Source organism: Ursus maritimus, unplaced genomic scaffold (genome assembly GCF_017311325.1).
Source record: "Ursus maritimus isolate PB19 unplaced genomic scaffold, ASM1731132v1 scaffold_36, whole genome shotgun sequence".
Taxonomy (NCBI): Eukaryota; Metazoa; Chordata; class Mammalia; order Carnivora; family Ursidae; genus Ursus; species Ursus maritimus.
Window position 1 is genome coordinate 22,281,767 of NW_024426230.1, and position 25,551 is coordinate 22,307,317.

Genomic DNA, 25,551 nt, shown 5'->3' on the forward strand with positions numbered 1-25,551 from the left:
AAGGCTGTTCTGTTTCTTAAAGGAAATCTCAAAGATATGGGCATTTCTGGGGAAATCATTGAAATTCAAGCAAGGACTCGTTGAGCCATTTTAAAAATGCTTAGATGAAGTCCAGAAATTAGAGTGGACATAATTGACAACTCAGAGAGCCCTGCAGGTGATTCCTAAGTCTGAAGAAATGGAGGAAAAGACTAGAAGAGTATACAGATGGTTAGACACAAAAAGACTATAGAAAAAGTGAAATATATATGGATGACAGGTTACTTCAGGAACAGTGACTACACTCAGTTTACTGTAGCCTCATTCTTTTGCATAGTTTGACTGCCATCACTAGTCTGTATAATTTTCAGGAAGGTACTAAGCACTTTTTTTCTTAAACTATATAAAAAGGGCAACAATATTGTATTTTATTTTTTGAGGGGGTGTTGGGGCAGAGGGAGAGGGAGAGAAAGAATCTTAGGCTCCACACCCATTGCAGAGCTGGATCTCACAACCGTGAGATCATGACCTGAGCTGAAATCAAGAGTCAGGCGCTTAAGCAACCGAGCCACCCAGGTGCCCCAGAAAAGAGAAACAATATTTTATTTTATTTTATTTTATTTTATTTATTTATTATTTTTAAAAGATTTTATTTATTTATTTGACAGAGATAGAGACAGCCAGCGAGAGAGGGAACACAAGCAAGGGGGTAGGAGAGGAAGAAGCAGGCTCTCAGCAGAGGAGCCTTATGCGGGGCTCGATCCCAGAACGCCAGGATCATGCCCTGAGCCGAAGGCAGGCGCCCAATGACTGAGCCACCCAGGTGCCCCAATAAACAATATTTTAAATATCATCCTAATAAACATTTTAAAATGAAACATATTCATCTAAATTAAACCAGAAGATACTCACAAATTGCATAGTATACACTTCCACTTGCTTATTTTCTGGAATATTCCATTGGACATTTATTGACACTCCCCCCACCCCAACCTCATCCGATTACCCTTATCCAAAAAGCAACTGCTTCATTTTTAGACCTTATTCTTATTTTGTCTGCTGTGAACTTCCTTTTAAGCCACAGTATTATCATTCTACCAATTTTCCTGGGAAAGTGAAAAGTTTAACTAGGTGAAAAAAAGAATATTTTGTTAATGAGTTTATGTAAATCTGAGCAGTTATCATGAGAGAATGAGACATGGAAGAAGAAAGAAGGATATAAGATTTGTAAAAAGAGCCAAATACTTGTTATCAATTTTCAAAGGTTACCATGTTGATTTTCCTGGAGAGTAAATCAAAGAGAAGTAAGAAATATCAGACCCTCTCTAACATTTTCAAATTCAGTATTTACCAGGTGATTTCTCTATTTTGTTTAAATATTGTAATATAATCTCACATTTGTAACATGGGTAAAATCACAAACATATTTTAAGGTAGACATTTATGATCTGGGTGTTCACACACTTCAATATACTACTACCAGAGAGCAGCAAAGATTAAAAGAGAAAACTTTTAAATATTTTCATATATTTTAGAATACATTTCTGCTTTTTGTTTTCCCTTGATAGAATAAATATTGGACTGGTATCAATAAAATTCTACAGTCAAATTATTATTTATTATAATTCTATACTTTAACTGGAGCAAAAGCTGTCCAATAGTTGTACAAGTCACATGTGTCATTACAAAAAAAAAAATTCTCAAGATAAACTTATTAGAATCAGCCTAAGAATTGGATCCTTATTGAGTAGAGGCTAATAATACTCTGTTTAGTGGACCATCAATTCAACAGATTCTTGAAAAATGACATTTACTAAAGTCAAAAATCAAATCAAACCAATTCCTTTGTATAGATAATCAAGAATTATCTAAGTCATTAAATGTCAGACAAATCTAATAGTGAGAAAGTCTAGATGGAATCATATTTTATTTCTGAAATAATTTAAGACTTCTTTCAAAAGGCCAACATTTCTATAGTTGTCAGAAGATTATCCAAGAGACAATTCTCCAAGGGCCTCTCACTTTCTGCACATCTTCCAAACAGAGGCAGTAAGAGTTTCCGTCCTGCGTTATTTTCTCATAGATGTTTGTACAGCAAACCACACTGGAAGATAGAGATAGTGCCTCTGCTGGGGAAAAATTCAGAACTGTTTGCTGTCTAAGATGGTAAAGATAATGTCTTTCCTCTGAGGCAAAGATCGAGCAGATTTACTGGTGGCTCCCTTGAAAATATTGGGGTTTCCTAAGTTTAAGTCCTTTCCGCTGTAATGTAAACCCAGCGTACGTGCAGCCTCAACCTAGGCCTTCCTCTCCATCACCTTCATGGGCTACGAGGGGCAAAGAGAACCAACATTCACATCATGCTCTAATTACTTGTTGTGCCATGAGTAATAAAGTACTTTATTTTTGACCCAGAAAACTTATGACCTCTGCCAATATCCACACAACGATGGCAGGCCGACTTTTAGCATGGAAGCAGGGTAAAATTTCAGACCCTTTACAATTAATTGACAATGGGTAAAATCCAATCCTGTGATTGTGGAGATGGACTTTTGACTTTAAGAAATTACGTTTCTGAGGCTTTGTCCATGATAGTTATTTACCTGTTTCCTACACACGCACATACACACACACGCATCTACATTCAGTATAAGAATTTGATAGCATAGGGTCTTAGTTGATAGGCAGTTGCTCCCAGTGATTGGTCCTTTCACAGCACCTACCGGATGCCCACAGCTTCATCTGGTGTCTCGCATATAGCAGGTGCTCAATTTGCAAGCAAATAAAATCACCTACTGTATCTCTATACTTTAATTCCTCATAATGTTTCTATTGCCTTGCTGATTCTATAACATGTATGTTTCTATAAGATGCATCTATATGCATTTCAGTGAGTTTCTAGGAATCCTTTTAACATTTATTAAATTTCTTTCTATATTGTAGAAAGTTTTTTATTAGAATAGATATTTCTATTTATTTAGAGCATTTGGGTCTAGTCCTGTACAACAATATATATGTGTATTAACACTATTTTTTTTGCTCTCTTTTCAGTAGGCATGAAAACCACTTTTGAACATGCTACAAAAAGCTGATGTAAATCTGTTAGTCTGGGCTTCACCATGCCAAAGCCTGTTGACCTGACCCTGACTTATGTAGCAACAAAATCTTAGAAATAAATCCTTTTGTGTTAGCATGTTTTCACACCTATTGCAGAATTATATTAGTCCTAGAGAGTAGTTTGAAATCTATCATGATATCATCAAGCTGTCTTTAAATCTGGTTATGGATGTTTTCTGTGATAGAGGAAATTCTATGCCAGGCAATAGTGACTTCTATAGAAAAGTTCAGCTATGAGTTTAGAGAACTACATAATTTCCTCATATTTGCCTCTTTTTTTGTGATAAAATAAATCTAAGAAGGAAAAATTAACTTGTGTTTATAGAACAAAGGATAATTTAGAGAAATGTAGTAATTAACTTGTAATTTTTTATTCAGATGGAATTGACATATAACATATTAGTTTCAGGTATAAAATATAAGGATTTGATATTGTGAAATGTACAGAATGGTGGCTGATAATGTTGCATTATATATTTCAAAGTTGCTAAAAGAGAAACGTTTAATTCTGGATTGTTATTAGCCTTTTTAAAAAAGCTGGATACATTCAAGCTTCTATTAAAATGTCTCTCTAGGAGAGACTAAAACATGAATTAATGATGCACATTAATATTGTATTCATAAGGTCTGTTATTTAAAAAAACTAAATGGTCTACTAATAGTTAAGCAAGTTTTAAAAATTCAAATACTAGTAACAATAAATATTACAATCTTACTTCCAACTTCCCACTGTTAATGGTTTCTTATATATCCTACGCTCCAAAAAGGAATCAAGCAATTATATATGCCTCTACTGTAATAATTGCTGCAGCCTAAAATAGAAACACTTACTCTTGCAGAGAGTATGCATGCCTGGCTTACCAAGTGACCCTCAAAACTGCTTACTCAGATCCTGAATGGATTATAGCATTTTATGTGGATGTTAAAAATACCAATATATAATACAAATGATTCCACATCTTGTTTTCCCCCTCTCTTAATACTATATCTCAGGTGTGTTTATTGACTGCATAATAATTCTTTGTGTAAGTGTATCATAACCTACCTAACCTATTATATTGCTAATTTCGGTTTTTTGCTGTTCATTCCTTTAAAAAATAATGCCGCAGTAATTTCTTTATCTATACTATTATGAATGTATATTTACATTCTTCTCTCTGCCCCCTAACCTCAGGTGACATGCACATGTGCAAACATTTAGCTATCTTTCTATTATATGATATAATTCCCATTTTTTGATAAAACATATAGTCTCCGATTTTGAGATGTGGAGTTTTAGAATATGTAACACAAGTAAAACTTTACCTTCCATTATCTATGTAAAAATATTTAGCAATCATAAGATAATCTGTCCCATTTTAACTGATGAGTGTGTACTATTTCATTTTGCGTATTCTGCACTAAAGTTCACCCTATTGTAAGTTCACTTTCCTAAATCATTATCTGCTCTTAATAGTATCACCCACATTTCTAATAAAACAGCTTACAGTGCTTTTTCTTTTAATTAGAAAAGCAAAATTTTGGCATTGTGATTCTCTGGAAATGTTCATAATTAAAGTGCAATATGGTGCCAAAATAAACAAAATTAGCCATGTAGTACAGCAAGTAATTTTATTTTATGTAGGATAAACTATAGTTACTTTAAAAACAAGAGGTAAAAGATTTAAATAAGGTGTATCACAGTTAAATTCTTACACTTTGTTTTAAATGTGACAACCATCAAATTCCACCTTTAAAAATGATAACATTTTTAAACTATCACACTTAACTCTGTTTAAATAAATGATTATATATTTAATTTATTAAGCTAGTATAAATATAATGAAAATAAATATATTCTAAAATGCTTCATATCAAAACGTTACTGAAAATTAAAATGTGTCAAATTCACCAGAGGAGTTCACAGTTTCAAGAAGTCTAATTTTATTTTGATTTAAAAGAAAAAATAATTTTATGTATGATAGTCATTGAGGATTTACTACATACTTGCCAATCCACATTATTTCATTTAACAAGACCACTATCTTCAAAATTATTTTTAACATACCCTCTTATAAGTGAGGAAAAATGGTAAATCATCCAGCGTCGCATAGCTAAAAATATCAAAACTGTTATTTTAATGCATTTTTAATTTAAAAAATCTATACTGTAAAGTAAGCTTCAGGTCTTTTTTGTGGCATTACTTTTACATTTTATTTTTTATCTTCACCCAACAAGTTGCTTTACAATGCAAATATATTATGAATATAATCTTTCGTGAGTCAATAGTAGTCTTTATTAGGTTTTCTAGCCTTAATTTATTTTATTTTTTGTTTTATTTTAGGTGGGGGCAGAGGGAGAAAGAGAGTCTCAAGCAGACTCCACTCTGAGCGGGGAGCCTGAAGTAGGGCTTGATCTCATGACCCTGAGATCATGACCTGAGCCAAAAATCAAGAATTGGCTGTTTAACTCACGGAGCCACCCAGGTGCTCCTACCCTTAATTTAAATGTCAGTGTCTATATATTATTCTTCAGGTAGTATTAGAACTTGAGATATTTATTCTAGTGAGCAAGTATTCATTGTTTTCTGTATTTTTTAAGTCAAAGCAAATTAAACTCTATTTAGTAATGCACTGGATCCCAGAAAACATGACTACAATTTTCAGGTGAGCAGTGAGGTTTTTTGTTTTTTGTTTTTTTTAATGGCAGAGAACAAATGTATTTTATCTCCTACTCTTGTTATTGGGTACTGGAAGAATCTACTGACTGATTCTTACAAGTAGTGTGATTGTGAATATATTTCTTAATACATAGAGTACTAATAAGTAGAGAAAGTAGCTGTTATGTATAAAATGGATTGCACCATTTTTCTTTTATAAGGAGGGTCGCAAGATCATCTCATTGTACAGCACATGAGAAACTAAGAAACCTGTTGCAGAAATGATTGCCTAATGGTTGTTAATATCTAATTTTACCATGTCATTTACTTATGTTTTTTATTCCTGAACTCCCTCTACTTCTACCATTCTGGCTTGCTTAAGGAACTAGCTATTATTTTAACAATGGGATTCCTGTTGCTGCGAGGTTAAGTTGCCGTGAAGATCAAGGATGAGAGGCAAAATTGCAACTTTTAAATATTTTTTAGAAAAGATGGTGTCCACTTGCTGACATCAGGCACTGGAATCAATTCCTATCATCTTTTCACTCTCAGGAATATGTGGGGAAAAAGACCATTTCAAAGCTAAACTGATGTTTTGCTATTGAACAGGACTTTAAAAGCTCTTTGCAGACCAGATTTTTGTTTATTTTATCTTGGATATTAACAGTAGAGCCAATATTAAATTGTTTAATTTTTTTTAGATCGCCTCGATGAAGTTCTCTCCCTTACCTTTTAGAATGTTCTCCCCCAAGATTCTCAATCATCTGCTTCTACCATTTTGATGTGGTTTTGGAATATAGGGGAGATTTAGTGGTGTGGGGTCCAGAGTCAATGGCCATGAGAGAATTCTTGGGAAGTCTTTGTGCAAAAAGGTGGTTTTATTAAAAAATGGGGACAGGGGGCTCCTGGGTGGCTCAGGCGTTAAGCATCTGCCTTTGGCCCAGGTCATGATCCCAGGGTCCTGGGATCGAGTCCTGCATTGGACTCCCTGCTCAGCAGGAAGCCTGCTTCTCCCTCTCCCACTCCCTCTGCTTGTATTCCCTCTCTCGCTGCCTCTCTCTCTGTCAAATAAATAAATAAATAAAATCTTTTTAAAAAAATGGAGACAGGACCTGTAGGCAGAAAGAGCTGCTGCACTGGGGTTGTGAGGGGTCGCTGATTATATACTTGGGAGTTGGGGGTAGGGAAGACAGGAGGTTTTCAAAAGAACTTTCATATGTTAAAGAGGACCTACAGGATACTGGAGGCCTTGCCATTGTCAAATTAAAGTTGTCTTTCCCCCTAGGAAAGCAATAACTTTAAGATAGTTGGGAGCTTCCTGGATGAATATCACACATATCCCACCCAGGAGTGGGGGGGGAGGGAGTGTAGAGGGAGGCTGCAGGGTGTCAGCTTATACTTTGTCTTCAGCTAGCCTTCTGCTCCCCACAATGCAATAACCATGTCTATTTTATATGACCATAATAATAATTGGTCTTCCAGAGAGTTGTATACTAGTACCATAGCGATCTGTTACTAAATATTAATAATGATAATAATAATAATAATAAAAATAGGACACTTTTTGGCCAACATTAAAGGAGATATTTTTCATATCAAGACATTCAGTCTTCACAATAGACGAAATATTTTAAAAATAATGTGTACATGCACTGTAGTGAGTTATCATATCATAAAGTAAATCACTAAAGAGCTAACAGTACTAACCTGGATACATATACTTTTGATTGACTGTAAACAAAGTGGCAAATATGAAAATCAAATGATACCAACAAGAAAGATTTTTAGTATCATCAACATACATCCTTTTACAATTGAGTTTCTAGAATGATTAAGCATTATCATTACCATGCAGACGGATGGAGGGGGTAGGAATTTTGATAGGGTGACAAATTTTTACTTGATGGTAAAACAGGTAGTAAAGACATTTTGGAAATACACGAGTGTTTTAGGACGTTATGGTATCTACTGGAAAAAAACGGTACAGGTGTAATAGAAGCAAATGCATAGTAGACAAAATTGAGGGAAATAGCGTACTGCTCAAAGTAATTGTGCACATTGACTCAGCCATGGAGCGAGTTTAACCTTTGTCATGTTTATTTTTTACATATTTATTCAGTGAGTAGTACGTAGCTTCTGGCAGTTGGTGATTTCTGGCAGATGAAATAAGTTAAGGGTGACTTAAACTTTTTACCAGAATTCGTGGAGAAGACTGAAGATTTTTCATTCACCCAGTTTCCAAATAGTCTTTTCCTCCCTTTGTTTTCTTCTGACAGGAATTACCTCCCTAAAATTTGCATTTTGAAGAGAGGGCCCTCAGTTTCCAGAGACCAAGTAGAATATTCACATCTCAAGGGCACAGAAAAACAACGCAAGCTACTCCAAGAAGATCTATTGTTTCCTGAACCCAAAATTTAGGAATTTACTAGCCTTTTGAAATGAATAGGGAAGATTCTGGGATTGGTAGAAAGGATTAGGTGGGCTTTTTCTGTTTTTATGAAGCCTCAGTTTGAAGAACGGTTATTTTTAATTCCTCAAAGAATTGGATTACACCCTGAATGCTATGAGGGGACTGAGCCAGTCACCCCACTATATTATCTTCGTTTTGCTTCTTTCTATCAGGAGAAGATCTTCAACTATGATAGAAATCAGCAGATTCCTGTGTTCTAGATTTAGAGATGTTTGTCTTTGGAATGTTTTTCTTTTCCTGTGGGTGAATTGTTTCATTCTGCTGAGGAGAGAGGTCTAAAAAAGAAAAAAAGAAAATCCTACCAGGCTCTGAATATCAGCTTCCACTTTGGTACAGATCCTTAAGAGGGGAGGGGGTGGGGGGATGGGCTAGCCTGGTGAAGGGTATTAAGGAGGGCACGTATTGCATGGAGCCCTGGGTGTTACACGCAAACAACGAATCGTGGAACACTACATCAAAAACTAAGGATGTATTGTATGGTGACTAACATAAAGAAAAGGATACAATTAGAAAAAAAAAAATCACCTCAAATATCTTGTTAGGTTTCAGCTAGGACAAACAATAAATATTCCTGGCAGTTTTGAATGACCCTTTGATGCAAGAGACATCCCCCCAAACGGGTGCAAAAGACACTACCCTCCAAAGCGCTAGAGCTATCCCAAAAAGAGCCAAAAGAAAGGCTTAAACAATTCCCCTGAGACCTAGCAACCATCAGCAGGACCTGGTAAAGTTAATTAGTGTATCAGAATCCACAAAATGGAGGCCACCCCAGGGGCCCAGCCCCACATCATAAATCTAAACCAAAGTCAGCCCGCATTTATGGGAAACACCTGTCGAGCCCTAACCAATACTCATCACAATCCTCTAACCCAGCCTCAGCTGGTTTACCTTAACCTAGGAAATAAGGGCCTGCTTGGCCTTAAGTGGAACTCCCTGACCTCCTAGCCCATCAGCCCTGTTTTCCTGTTGCCGTTTCTAAGGTTCTGTAAAACTCGCTCGCACAAAGTCTCGTAAGTTGTGTTCGTTTTGTCATTTGACAGGCCCTAGCCACAAGCAGGGCGCAGCTCGCATTTCTGTGCAGGCACGTCTTGGGCCTGAACCTGACGGTGGAGCTGCCTACGTAGGAGAGAATCAGCAACCTACGTGCTCCTGACAGAAAGCCGAGCGGCGTTCCCAGCATGCGACCCACGAAGGCATGGCTGTCTCTGGGAGAGAAAACGGCAGACAACCAGTAGGAACAACTGACATTTTACCTTCGTCTCTCTGCCCGGCGCCACAGAGATCCAGGAGGGCTGACTCGGGTAAGAACTGTCACCCTTCACAGGCTTCTGCCCGTTTCCCAGGATCGAATCCGTAGGCTCCAGAGAGAGTGAGGTTTAAGGTAGAGTGTGTAGCTCCAGAATCTTCCAGAATTTGGCAAGGTTCTCCCTTAATTTTAGTTTCCCCTCTGCTGTTTAAGGGAATGTTCATGGCTGTTTCCAGAGAATCCCTCAGCGTCTCATCAGCCCTACAAAGCCCCACCTTGGGGCCCTCCTTTGAGATACGAGGGCATTCAATTTGGTATGGAAGGATTTGTATAAAACTTTTTGAGGACAATCATTTTTCCAGTGTCCAACTTGATTACAAATGAGACCCCAATTTCTGGGCCAGTGTTTTGATAATAGACCCCTCTCAGCGTGCAAAATGGGAGGCCCAGGTGCTGGTTTAGGTCTCTGGTCCTAGAGCTGCTGTAGTTTTAAGGCTACTGACTTGGTGGACTTCTGTTTGTGGTCTTATAGTCTCTGCAGAGTGGAAAGGCAATTCAAGTGTAGTTTTAATGAACTGTGAATTCTCAAGGAGGCTGGCAAGGAGCAGTAGGAGTCCTACCAGTCTTACACTGTTTTGCTTTGGGTACCTCTTGTGGCTTTGAACTTTTCATTAGCCTTTTGCAGTGACTCTTTTAATGACGCTCTCTTAGAATCTTGAAGCCTTTTGGAGGCTTCTGCATAGCAATTAAAATAGGTATCCCGTTCTGTTTGATTTGGAAACAGTTGCTTTCAGAGAAGTGTACTTCTCTAATGAATGATTTGGCTAATTGGATTATTTCCCATAATGGCCACGGTAATTCTAGATTGTCTTAATAAGATTTTTATCATTTTTGTAGGTATCTACAGCTTCCAGGGAAACCGTTCTTAGACCTATAGAGAGATATGCTGGAAGGAGGCATTTTTTAGCTAGCCCTCAGGTCTCTCATAGCCAAATGAATGCCTAAGGGGAATGTGCCACTGGGTTGGGGATTTTTCGGTGTTTTACAGTATTCCTTGAGCGGAAATCTTCCTGAGGTTGAGAGGTGACCTAGTATCAATTTAACCCATTCTGTGATCAACTTATCCCAGCATAAGGGTCTAGGGTTAGGTGGTTCGTGGTCTAACAGCTTTTAATGCTTGATTCACGCCCACCAATTTTACGCCTTTGGTTTCCATTAGCAACAGATCTATTGTTCTTTTCATGAGAAGTTTTCTTTATGGTATGAACGACCTGATGGCTTATAATAGTGTGACTTGATTCTACTTAGATTTTGATGTGCCATTGGTCAAACATTCTGAATTTCTCGTCTTAATTTATTTCCTCAAGTCCTCCAATGTTTTATGCTGTGGACTTACCTCAAGGGTTTGTTAAGTCCCCCGATGGCTACCACACATTGCAGACATTGGAATTCCTTCTTCTTAAGTCTCCTAATGGCTACCACTCACTGTGGACTCTTAGTATAATTATTCCAGAGCCTTTCCAGGATCCCAGAACTTTTCTGAGAACTTTAAAAAACCCTGAAGTCTGTTTGGGAAATAATTGTTTTTAATAAAAAAGGTAGAATTAATATTTTATTGTCACTTATAATCAGACGGCAGTTGGGTATATAGCCTTCATACCTGATCTTTCTGTTTTGTAAGTAAAATATATATATGTATAGTTTTAAACTGCTCATAGCTGGTTATGTTTTATGTTTTAGAACACATGATGAGACTAATTCTTTAATAGTGGCTTCAAGGTTTTCCTTATCGGCTATAGAAAATTCACCCATCTTTTGTCCCTTTTTTTAAAAACTGGAAGGTTTGGCATTTGACTTCACACTCTGAAAGCAACATTTGAAGCCAAAAAAATATGTATTTATATTCAAATATAATATTATATAAATATATAAATTAAAAAAAGATAAAGTTTCTTTGGGTCAGAGAGCTGCACACAAGGGAGTGGAGCTTAAATCTGAGAGTCACTGACCCACAGCTCCTGGTCCTGATGAGAGGAACAGTAAACTCAAAGGATTCAGTGTACGTCTCATCACGTCGCAGGTGGTTAGCAGTCAGCTTCTGATCCTACTGTTCATCACCAAAGACTGTTAAAAAATGATAAGACACTTTAGGTGATACAGACAAACTTTAACACTTCATGAAGCAGACAGTCTTCATTCACAGAACTGCTGAGAATGTAACTATCTTTACTGAAGAAGGGAAATAGGTTAATATAGAAAAATTACATAATTAAAAATCACCAATTTATAGACACGGATGTAAAAAACTGATTTAGGCAAGAATCCATAAACGGACACGGAGCCATTGTGTGACTAGTTACTGGGAAGCAGACATTCATGTAGCTGGAAAGCATCATGCTAGATTAACCACGTAGCACGCCCATTCACCATAAAAACTGGGCTCGTATATTCCGATACATTGCCAGGGAATGTGTACATTCCTTGTGATAGGGTTTAAATGGTTTGTAAATGGTCTAATCTAAGTATGGTCATGAGATCAGAAAAAAGACAGAGTTAGATTGTGGAGCATTTTATACAGGTGGCCTGGACTTTTCAGAAGTATCGATGTTATGAAAGACAAGAAAGTCGAGAGAATTAAAGACAAAAGATACATGCAACCAAATACAATGTATAATTCTTGATGGAATCTTGTATTAAAGCAAGGCTGGCAGCTAATTTTATGAACACTTACATAATTTAAATATGGATTACATTTCCTATACTATTATTGAATCCGAGTTAAATTCCTTGCTGTGAAAATGGAATTGTGGTTATGTAGGAGGTTGTCCCTGATTTTAAAGGCAACAAGATGAAATATTTACGAGTGACTATCATCATGTCAGTGATTTACTTTTGAATATTCAGCAAAGGAGAAAGAGAAAACAACTGTTAACAATTGGCAAATCCTAGTAAGGGGTAAATGAGTGTCATTAAAATGGCTTTTACTATAACTTTTCTGTAGGTTTGATATTTTTTAAGGTAAAAAAAGGGCAAATCTTCTAAAACAAAATATAGAATTTTATACATTTCAAACAGGTTGTACCTTCATGAAACCTATCTATTTTGTTACCAAAGCCTTAGTTTTTTAATATAAGCAAAGCCTTATTGGAATGAAAAAGTTTTAGAAGACATTTAAGAATCTTATTTTCACAAAAATGATAAAACAAATTGATTTTCACAAACCCAGAATAACCTCCTCCCCTCACAATAGCCTTTACAATTACCTTTGCCTGTCTCATCTGAATATGAAAAAGGTTATGGCTTCATGCATAGTTCCTTTTATCTTTAAGGTCAATTTAGGAATATACCCACTGTTTTTTAAAATGATATGAAACCAATTCATTTTAATAATGAATTAATGTTTTCATAGTAGTTTTGGTAATATACGACTAAAAGTAGATTTTAGCTGAGAGAGAGGGAGACAATTCCCAACCTATACTCAGAATAACGTATTATTTCTTGGAGTAACAGAAAATAAGAAATGACAAAGAGGAAATAACTATAAACTTCAAACCATGACACCTTTGAAAATAGCATAACAGTGTTAAAAGTATAACACAAATTGGAATGTTCAGATGTACAATGAGAAGTCATTACTTATACCCTTTTGAAGACAGGAGGAGGAGTGGAAAGTATACTTTGTGTTATTTTGAAAGAGAAAAACTGTTTGGCACTATCCTTTCTCTTACAAATTGAGAGCAAATAATACTCCTTTTACTTACAATTGAGAGATTACTCTGTGAAAATCCATGATAGGATTCTGAAAAAGTTTTACATGTTCACTTACTTGGACCATTAAAATGATGAAAATATCATCCTTTCTTACAAAAGATGCATACACTTGAAGCCACAACGTTTTTTCCTTCTCTTCGGAAGAAGAGAAGCATGAATTCTTAAAAATGTTATCTCTTTCAAAAAGGTAAGTAACGCACACAATTTTTGGAAAGTACTCACATCACAGAACTGCAATCAGAGTCAACAATTATGTACTGATTGGCCCTAAAGTTTGAGTGTTAAACGGATTCTCCTGTTGGACTGTCACAGCAGCACTTTGCTGTATCAGGCTTTCAAATTAAATGGTCATAAGTACTATTCCTTACTATCTCGCAAAATTCCTGTTAATCTATTGAAACTAAATATAAGCTCATTTGGTACCTACTGGAGCAGTGCTTTGAAAACTGTGGGTCACAGTCTGATGGCATCAACTTAATGCCTTGAGACTAGCATTTATAAATTATAAAGCAGGATAAAATAAGACAGGACAGAACAGACCATAATACTTCTACATGCATCACAAGTAGTAGGCATAAATATCGTTAGTGAATGACTGTGTATTTATGTGTGTAGTGTTACAATATAAAATGGGTTACTCTTGGTTTCAATTTAAAAAGTCGAGTGCAATGACTTGAATTTTCATAGGGTAAAATAGAGACTGCTACTTCCAGGGATTGTAAAATATAATAACAAATTTTAGTGAACAAAACTTCCAAGCACAGCAAGATTTAAGTTATGTCTTAATAAAATAAAAATTGTTTTTATATTTTATTAATATGTTCTCATATTACATGGAAAATATACACTTGTCACAAACAAAACCAGAAGAATTAGAAAATCTGATTATGAGTTAAATTGAGCATCTTATAGTCATAAGGTGTTTGTATTTTACTGTGGACTCTATATTATTTAAATATTTTTCTATTAGGTGGTTAATACTTATTGATTTGTAAAAACTTAGATACTTGCAAATATTTTCCCAATTTGTCTCCAGCGTTTGAGTTTGTTTAGTCAGACAGACACTTTCAAAGTATATGTAGTGAAATTTATTATGTCAATTGCTTCTGGATTTGTCTCTTTAGCACCTTTTCTATGTTTAGATTATATATTTTACCTTTGCATCTCACCTGTTAATACTTCCGGTTCCTATTCAGTACCTAACCTATCAGTATCATACTAGTATAAACCCTATTAAATCATGGTAGATTTATAGGATATTTTAATAACAGATAAGGCTAGGTTTTTGTTTTGTTTTGTTTTAAGATTTGATTTGAGAGAGAGAGTACGAGAGAGTGCACACAAGTAAGGTGAGGGGCAGGGGAGAGGGAGAAGCTGACTGCCGCTGAGCAGAGAGTCTGACAGGGCTCCAACCCAGGACCCTGGGATCATGACCTGAGTTGAAGGCAGACATTTAACCAGCTGAGCCACCCAGGCTCCCCCAGTCTTGTCTTTTAATACACTACTATTTTAAATATATTTCTGCTTAGTTCTGGTTATTTATCTTTTTATTTTCTAATTACTAAAAAACAAAATGTTTTTGGAAGTTCAGGTTAAAAAGTAGATGAAATTAATCTGTACAGTCTGACGAATGATTAGTCTAAAAAGCTTCCAGTTCAGTAAAACTTAAAAAAATAAAAATACTCCAATAATCAAACCGAGATTAAGGTATAAGGCATACCTTATCATTATCAGCCCACATGGGAAACAAACATTCTAATACCTGCAATAGTTTAGTTTTGATGCACATGAACATTATAAAAATGGAATAATACGGTGTGAATTGGTCCTCTTCTGTTTAACAGGATGTCTGTGGAATCAATATAAGCTGTTGCATCTTGCAAGACTGCTCTTTTTCATTGCTTTATGATATTGCAAGTGACTTTACCAAATGTGGAATAGCCTATGGATTGTTTCAGTGTACGAATTTCATGAATAATATTGTTATGGACATTTTTGTATATTTTATATTTTTTATTCAGATAGTTTCTCATTGTGTTAATTTTGATAAATTGTGTTTTTCAAGAATTTGTCCTTTTTCATTTAAATATTCAAATATATTGGCATTTAGATAGCATTTTAATTTTCAAATCCCAGTGTTCATTGCTTGGACCTGTTCTAGTTTTCCTCTTCACTCATTCTCCTATGGTAGTAACTCCCAAATTTCTTCTCTAGCCTGGGAATTTTCTTTGCAATCCAACCTCAGATGTCCATCTGCTTATTCTAAATCTCTACTTGGACATATAAGAATCTCAGACTCAACAGCTCTGAATTTAAACTCTGCTATCCCCCCTCCTTTTTTTTTTTCCTTTCTGAGGCTTCATCTCAGCAAATGGCAACTTCCTTGCAGTTGTTCAGGCTAAAACCTTGAGGTCATCCCCTCCTACCCCCCACCCCATACCTCTTAGCAAGCTCTTGGCAATTTCTATTGACTATTTTCAGAAAGTAACCACCACTTCTTCCTCTCTTGCTGCCATTCTGGCCCCAGTCAAAGTCCCTTTTGGCTGTGATTACTGTGACAGCCCCTTGGCTGTCCTCCTCCTCTCTCTTTCATTCTTTTTCTTCTTCACCTTTTCCTGTTCTCTCTCTCTCCTCTTCCAGTCTTCCTCTACTTTCTCCTCCCACTCTCTTATTTCCCACCCACCTCTATTTGCATTTAAGCAGCTAGATTAATCAACAAAACACAGATCCCGTATTTCAGCCTTCTACCCAAAACCCTTCAAAAGTTTCTTATCTTAATCATTTTAAAAGCAAAAAGCCTTAAATTGGTCCACATTACAGTAACTTCAGACTTCCTTTGCTATGTTGCCCTCATCTCTTCTAATGGTTCTTTCTTATTATTCCTCAAAAGACAGGACATGTGCCTGTCTTAGAATCTTTTCGCTTGCTTTTCCTTTGCTCAAAATGCTTTTTTTTCTTTATCTACACGAATCAAATATTTCTTGATGAGTTTCCTATTGGGTTTAAATCATAATCCCACACCAGGCACTCCATATTTCCTTCTCTAATTTATTTTTCTCATTATCTATATTACATATTTTAACATACTATATACTATACAATATACTAAATATAATGTGTGTATGTATGTATTTTTTACTTATTTATATTTTTGTTTATCTGTATCACAAGAATGTGTCATAATAAGAACGATTTTGGTTGTATTTTCAGGACCTAGAATGGTATCTTTTAATATGTAATATTTTTATATTGTTTTTGATACTTTTTTATATGTGAAACTCTTGTGAGTTTATGAGTGCATTTGATTTCCATCTTCTGACTTTCATTTGTGGTTATTTGTTTCACTGCCATTTTGAAGATATTTTTTATGATCCCATATTTAGTTTATCTTGATATCTAGAAAACATGGTGGGAAATAAATCCAATAACTTCAGGGTCTTCTACCTAGTAAAATTTCTAGGGCTCTAGCAGTGTGGATCATGTCAAAATTCTCTTCTTAAGTGAAGGATAAATTGTTGTATCTGGCTACTCCTATAAGCAAAACAACACACAATGCCTGGGGGATCTCTTCGGATAGTGGGGGCAATACATTCATCATTTAGGTGTGTTATTCTGGCCTATTTACTGAGTAGCCTGAAAAGCTGCTAGATTTGAGTGGGGCCCAGAACATAAGAAGGCTCTATAACAGGTCCATCCTGCCTTACAAGCTGCTCTGCCACTTGGGCCTTGTGATCCTGTAGATTCAATGGTGCTTGAAGTGTCAGTGGCAGAAAGGGAGGCTATTTATAGCTTTTGGAGGGCCCTCATAGGTTAATTACACCACAGGCCCTTAGGATTTTAGAGCAAAGTCCTACTATCTTCTGGATAACTTTTCTCCTTTTGAGAAACAGTTCTTAACCTGCTATTGGTTCTTAGTAGAGACTGCACACTTAAACTTAGGCTATCACATCACCATGTGACCTGAGCTGTCCGTCATGTACTGGGTCTTATTTCACTTACTTAAAGCTGGACATTAACAATAGTGTTCCATCATCAAACAGAAGTTGTATATAACATGATCTGGCTTGAGTAGGGCCTGAAGGCACAACTAAGTTACATGAAGAAGTGGTCCAAATGTCTGTCCATGGCCCCCACTTCTGCACTACATTCTCTCGCTCTGCCTGCACCGTAACCTCATGGGGATTTGCCCATGATAAACTGGCAGAGGAAGAAAAGATTTATGTGTGTGCCCTATGTGCATGTTCACCACAGCGTGCCTCAGCAGAGGAGGATTTTAATGATCAAGGGGAATAGGGTGACCCATTCTATATATACCAGTCATTATCTCTCTCCAGCCACCTCTGTCATTGACCAGTGGGCCAAAAACAAAGTGGTCATGGTGGCAGGGCTGGAGATCGTGCATGGCTTCAGCAGCACAGACTTCCACTCACCAAGGCCAACCTGGCTGTGGCCACCGCTGAGTACCCAATCTGCCACCAGCAAAGACCACTACTGAGTCTTCTTCTACATGACATCATTTCTTAGGTAGATCAGCTAGCTACTCGGTGGTAGGTTGATTGATCAGACACTTCTATCATGGAAAAGGTGACATTTTGTTCTTATCGGAATAAACACTATTTTGGTTATGGATTCGGCTTCTCTGCATGAAGTGTTTCTGCCAAAACTGGCATCCATGGACTTACGGAATGACTTATTCACTGTCATGGAATCTCACACAGAATAGTTTCTGATTAAAGAACTCACTTCACAGCAAAGGAAGTGAGGCAATGAGCTCATTATTGTGGAATTTACTGGTCATACCATGTTCTCCAACATCTGTAGCTGGTTGAGTGGCAGAATGGCTTTTGAAGACTCATTTACAGTCCTAGTTAGGTGCCAGTACCTTGCAGGGCTTGGGTAAGATATCCCAGAAGACTGTGCATGGTCTGAATAAGCATCCAGTATATGGTGGTGTTTCTCCCATAGCTACAACTTACAGAACTAGGAATCAAGGAATAGAAATGGGGAGTGGTACCACTCACTATTTTCCCTAGTGACTGACTAGCAAAGTATTTTGCTTCCTCTTTCCAGAATCTTAAGCTTTACTGGCCTTAGAGGTCTTCGTAATAAAGGGGTGAATGTTTTCACCAGAAGACACAACAGTGATTCCCTTGAGCTAGAAATTAAGACTGATATCTGGTCACTCCTCGGGCCTCTGAATCAACTGGAAAAGAAGTGAGTTACTACGCTGTCTCTGATGATTGTTCCTGACTACAAAGAGAGAATTGGACTACTACTCCACAGTAGAGGTAAGGAAAAATATGTCTAGAATACAGGAGATCCCTGAGGGAATCTCCTAGTATTTCAATGCCCTGTGCTTAAGGTCAATAGAAAACTACAACAACCCAATCCAGGCAGGACCAATAATGGTCCTGACTCTCCAGGAAAGAAGGTATGGGTCACCTTACCAGTTAAAGAATCACACTCAGCTGAAGTGCTTGCTGAAGGCAAAGAGAATAGTATAACCGTATGACAAGTTACAGAAATAGAGACTATAATTTTTAGGAGTATTTTATCATTTTGTTATGAATTTGTATATCCTATATCTTTGTTTTCTTCACTCTCTTATTCCCTATCAAGTAACATTGGATGTATTGACTTTATATCATAGTATTAAGTATTATCAATTTTATTATTATTTATTAATATTTATTAATAGTATTAATTTTATTAATTTTATAAAACTTGTTATGGTTTATCAAGGAGAAGAGTAAACATCATTCAAGCACTTTACCTCTTGAGAATTAGTGTTTTTGGTTGTGCACAGGATAGTATCATGTTATTATCGTGTTAGGAATGGACTTGTGATGGTTAATTTTATTTGTCAACTTACTGAAGCATTGGGAGCCCAGATATTTGATCCAACATTATTATGAGTTTGTCTCTGAGGGTTTTTCTTGATGAGACTAACATTTAAATCAGTAGACTAAGAATGGATTGATAAAAACAAAAAGGCTAAATTTCCCATGAGTAATAGGGAACTCTCTGCCTAACTGCCATGAACTGGGGTTTTGGACTTGAACTGAAATATTGGCTTCTTCTGCCTTTGGACTTGAACGGAAATATCAGCGCTTTCTTGTTGTGAAAGAGTGTGTGAGCCTCCTCTCACTCAGACTGGAACCACACCCTAGGGTTTCTGGGTTGTCAGCTTACTGACCGCAGGTCTTGGGATTTGTAGCCTCCATAATTGTATGAGTCAATTCCTTATAATAAATCTCTTTCTCTCCATCTCTCTTGCTATGTATAGACATCCTGCTGGTTCTGTGTCCCTGGAGAACTCTAATAATTCCAATTACATATATTTGGGTCATGTGATATTGTCCCACAGGCTGATGATATGTACAAACACAAATATATTTTATATATTATACATTTGTATATAAGCATATTCACCATATATACATATATATTCTCCATATTACACATATTACACAATTTCTGATGATCTATCCTCAACTTCAGGGACTCTTCCCTCAGTCTTTACTATTGTTTTCTCATCCAGTGAGGTTTTTTTTTTTTCCTTTTTTCAAGATTTTATTTATTTATATGAGAGAGAGAGAGAGAGCACATGAGCAAGGGGAGGGGCAGAAGGAGAAGCAGACTCCCGTCTGAGTACAGAGTTCAATGGACAAGGGGCTCCATTCCAGGAACCTGGGATCATGACCTGAGCCGAAGGTAGACGCTTAATGGGTGGAGCCACCCAGGCGCCCCATCATCCAGTGGATTTTATGTCAATATTTTTTGTTCTGTTTTATAATCAGAGTTTGTCTTTTCATTAATTGTGACCATATAACCTTATTGCACTTCACTTGAATACCCTTCACAGGTAATGTGTTTTTACAACTTGAAGGTTTGTGGTAACTCTGAGCAAGTCTAATGGCACCATTTTTCCAACAGTAATTGCTCACTTCATGTGTCTGTAACACAGTAATTCTCACAATATTTTAAAGTTTTTCATTATTTTATTTGTTATGGTTATCTGTGATCAGTGACACATTATGACTCATTGAAAACTCAGATGATGGTTAACCTTTGACAATGAAGTATTTTTAAATTAAAATATATTCATTGTTTTTCAAACATAATGCTATTGTTCACTTAATAGACTGTAGTATAAACATAACTTTTATATGCACCAGGAAGTGAAAAAAAAATCATTTGACTTGCTTTGTTGTGATATTTGCTTTATTGGGGTGGTCTGGAACAAAACATACAATATCTTCAAGGTATGCCTGTATTTTCCTTTATATCTTTAAACATAGTTGTAATAGCTCCTTTATTATCCTTGTCCTTTATTATCTTAAATTTCAACATCTAGGTTACCCAGTGTTATCTTTTGTTTATTGTTCTTTCTTTTTTGAATTAATTATGTCATCCTATTTCTTTAGATATCAACCAATTTTAGATTGTTTCCTTGGGCATTGCAATGGATATTTTTTAGAAACTAAAGATGATTTTATGACCTTCTGATGACTATTTTTTAAAATTCATTTTCAAAGACCTATAAGTTGGCTGAACATGAACTATGAAACTCCATTTCCCTTTTTAGCTGTTTGGGATTTTCCCTATGCACAATGGTTCAGAGATTAGCCAGAGATCTGGGCAGAAATTGTACGAAAAAATTTAGGGATCTCTTCTCACTTTTCCTTGTGATATTTCTCTGTTACTTTAAGTGGTTGCATTTACATTAAATCCTCTCCTATGTTCCCTCATGCCAGTTGGACTGAAGGGTTCTTATTAAATTTTAGCCACATTAAGCAGTGAAGGCTTGAGGCTTCTCTCAGGATGAATCATAAATAATTTGACCCCATGTTGTTCCCTTCCTCTGTGTCAACTTTCATGGAATATCTATGCTTCTGTCCCTTTCCAGTGCTTGAAGGAAATTCTTTATGTTTTGTTGAGTTTATACTTGTTATCTGCAGGAGTGTTGGTCCAATGGGAGTTTACTTGGCCATGACAGGAGCAGAACTCTATAGGGAATGACAATTATAGGCACCTGAAGATTGTTTGAACATAAAATAACATGATCTAATTAGATCAAAAATGAAATTGATCTTATTTCATCGTTCACAACTTCTAGGTTTACATCTGAAAATTTTTTTCAGCATCTATTCTTTTGAAAATTTCTAAATTTTACTACCACTTTTTCCTTAAGTTAAGATTTGATATATATTGTGAGAAGAAGAGTTAATAGAGTCCAGAGGGGAAAAGCTGTCAAGGATTGAGGTGTTAGTGCAAGTCATAATATGTTGTCCAAACAACTTTGAGCCTAACTTACAAGGAGCTTTGCTTTTTACATTATTAATATAAGCCACTTCATTGTAAAATCCCTGTGTTCTTTGCAAATTCACGTTATTGGCACCAGTTAGGCAAGAAAGAGACATATACTATATGCACTATAGTTATACAAAGAATAATATACTTTTGAGCCATGTTATTCATTTTGCTTCATCTATATTATTATCTAGGCTCTAACATTTGACTTATGATTTTCATCATAATTATAATGAATAATACAGAAAATAACCAGTATATTACGATAACATTTAAAAATAATTTTACAAATGATAAATATTGAATAAGTACCAAATGTACTCATTATGTTGTTTATTTTACATGCATTACCTTTAGACATCCTAAAGCATACTCTGAAGGTATAATTATATCAACTTCTCAAAGTCAAACAAAACAAAACAAAATACTAACAGTCACATAAATTAAGTAACCTGCTCAAATGATGTAGCTAGTAAGTGGTGAAATCTTGTTCAAACCAAGCAGTTTACCAGATTTTATTCCCAGTACATTCATTTTTCTTTTTTCTTTTTTCCTTCTTTTGGTGGGACAAGGATGAATGAAGGGCAAGAATGTAAAAAAAAATAGAGTATAAAATTTAACAATTTATAAGAACTTGATGATTGAGTTTCTAAATGTTACATTTTAAGTTGCTAATCTCAAATCAACAAAGTGCCCAAAAGTATGTAATCAATAGTAATACTTTTAACATTAATGCACTTGTCTTGAATTTACTTTTATACTTTTTGATTTCCCATCTTTGTACAGCATACACAGATTTATGATGGACAGCTTGAGGACTGAATATAAAATTAAGGAATTTTAGGATTTAGTGAATATTGAAGCTTGAGAATGTAATCTTCCAACTCAGCAGTTTTACTCCTCATTGTTTTATGATAAGGTTGTATGATATTGACTCTTTTTACACTGGATTAAATTCAATTTTTTTAACTTGATAATTTACCAAAATAAAAAAATGAAGTCTTCATTTTATTAAAAGGAACCTTATCTTCTAGGGAAGAATTAGCCCACCATGTACTTTGGCTGTATGTGCGAGTATTGCTTGGAATAGTTTTCTCTATGGCCACTTATATATCTCATTAATTTTATGAAGCAGCTTTCTAAATTTACTTATGTAAAACAAAAAATTTCTGTTCCCAGAGTTGGATCTCAAGAACTGAGTTTAGTCCCTCCCACTCTCCTGGTGCCTAACTTCCCAGACCTGGTATCACTCCATGCCCTGAGGGCCCTGCTCACAGTCACACTGTCACAACTCCCCTCCCCGCCCCCCACGCACACACCTCAGATGAGATGAAGAGTAATGGCCAAATTCAGCAACATGAGGATCAGGATTTATGTGAAGATCTAGCCAGCTAGCTGAGTGATGGTTCCTTTAGGGGAAAATGTTTAATGTCAGTTGCTTGGGGTATAGAGTGACACCCAGCCAGCTTGGAAACAATTTTCATTGTAAAGAACAAAATCCATGGAAAGAGCAAAGAAATGAGAACAAATTCAAGGCCCTAATTAGTGAACCCAAATATATCAAGCAATGGTAACATTTTTAAATGAAAATAGTGAAAGTATTACTGTTGAATGGGTAGAAAATGGAGATAGAAAGGACAAAGATATTGACCTGGAAAGCATCTTTTCACTCAACCGTGACTCTGCTCTTGATGAAGAAACTGAATCCAGCCCAGAAACCTCTACTTCCAGCATCTTCTGCCAAAGTAAACAAAACTGTAAAGAATTGTCAGACTATGGCTTCTGTTTAGAAGGACCTTCCTCTAACAGATAACAAAGTGGTTGGCTCCTCATGTGCACGACCTAGTCAGCTTCCTGAATAGTCTTCCTCTGCATAACAAAATGCATATAGAAATTCTCACTGTGTGAGAAAAGTAGAAAAATTATGAAAAAGATAAAGAACAGGAAAAAAATACAACAGGAAAAACTAGAGCCCAGGACATTGATGCTACAAACCCAAAATATGAAATTCTTTGTATGATCGGAAACTTTAAAGGGACTGTAGACCATGGACAACAGAAGATCCTATTGATGAACATAGGATATGTGTTTGTGTAAGAAAGTGATCATTCAGCAAAAAAATTCAAACGAAAGATCTTGATGTAATCATAATCCCTAATAAAATTATTGTGACGGTCTTTTGTTTTGTCTCAATAAGATACCTAAAAAACCAAATATTGGGTTTTGATTCTTCCTTTGATGACTTAGCTCTTAACTGAAATGGTTTACAGGATTACAGTTAGACTGTTAATGGACACTATACTTGAAAGGAGAATGGCCACGCGCTTTGCTGAAAGTAGAAAAGCTCAAATAATGGGAAATGACTTCTCAGGAAAGAACCGATTGTTCAAAGGAAAAAAAAAAAGATTGTTCAAAGGAATTCATGCATTAGCAGCTGGAGATGTTTTTTTAAAGTCAAAGAGGCCAAATTATAAGAAATTAGAACTTCAACTATATGCAAATTTTTGGAAATTTATAGTGGAAATGTGTTTGACTTGCTGAACAGGAAAGCAAAATTAAGAGTGCTAGAAGATGGAAAATGGCAGGATCAAGTGGTGGGATTACAGGAACAGGAGGTCAAGTGTGTTGACCATGTACTGAAACTCACTGACATAGGCAACACTTGGAGAACATCCGGTCAAACATCTGCCAGCGCACATTCCTCTTGGAGCCATGCAGCGTTTCAGATTATTCTTAGAGGGAAAGGAAAACTACATGGTAAATTGTCTCTCATCAATTTTCCTGGAAATGAAAGAGGAGCTGGTCCTTCCAGGGCAGACAGGCAAACAAGGCTTGAAGGTGCTGAAATTAGTAAAAAGTCTACAGCACTGAAGGAGTGCATTAGAGCCTCAAGTAGAAACAAACCTCCTACTCCTTTCCATGCAAGTAAACTCACTTAGGTCTTAGCAGACTTATTCATGGGTGAAGACTCTGATGTGTGCATAACAGCTACAAACTCTCCGGGGATGGCATCCTGTGACAATATTCTGGAGACATAAGATATGCAAATAGTGTGAAAGAGTTTGCGGATCCGACTGCTTCTGGGTTGTTCGTCCAATAATGCACCACCCACCAAATCAGATAGAGGATTTAGAGGCAGAGTGGGGTACGGGCAGCTCTCTTCAGAGAGATGATATTAAAACTTCCTTGTGAACAACGTGAGGAAGAGGGTTCTCCACAATTGCTTTTTTCCGTGAAGCTATTTCACAAATGGTGGAAATGGAAGAACAAGGTGTAGGAGATCACAGGAGGACGGTGTTCCAGGAGCCTGTTCCATGGTTAGAAGAGGAGAAGTCTCTCCTAGAGATGACCGAAGAAGTAGATTATGACGTAGATTCATATGCTACTCCACTTGGAACTATTCTTGAGAAAAAGAAAACAACTTGTAGCTGAGCTATGGGATAAAGTGAAATCTTTCTGTGTAGCTCTGCAAGAACAGGCCAGGAAGCTGATCAACCCCAAGAGACCCCACACCCTGTAAATCAGCATTCGCTACTGAAGGATCCCCAGACCCACGCTACTGCAACGTACGATGGTTATGCTGTAAGAGCCACTTGAAAGCTTGAGATTTTGAAGTGTCTGTGGAAAATGTGTTTCCTTCATCCGAATGACATTTCGATTTTGTGAAACACTCCTTTGTCTACAAAATGCTTCTAATCCAGGAGATACAACCAAAATTTGGAAATGACGAAGTATTTTGTTTCATTTACCCAAATTGTGATTTATTTTTGGAGATCCTTGCCAATTTTATTTTCTATGTGATGAAATAAGATTGTGGACGTTATCCAGAGGTGAATAGTAGGGGGGAGCCGCAGCATTTCCTTTTAACTCCGATCAGTTTTCATAGCAAGACTGAGCAGTTTTAAATCCTTAGGGTGTATGGATGCCTCATCAGTGATTGTATACACTCTGCCCATTCCTAGGGACAGATGTCCTCACCTCTCTCTGCTTTGTGCCTTGACAAAGGCTATTTTTTTT

General features: G+C 36.3%; 1 pseudogene; it reads left to right on the forward strand.

Moving 5' to 3' along the window:
• Positions 1 to 23,092: 23,092 nt before the first annotated feature.
• LOC103666336 lies at positions 23,093 to 25,054 on the forward strand (annotated as a pseudogene).
• Positions 25,055 to 25,551: the final 497 nt, after the last annotated feature.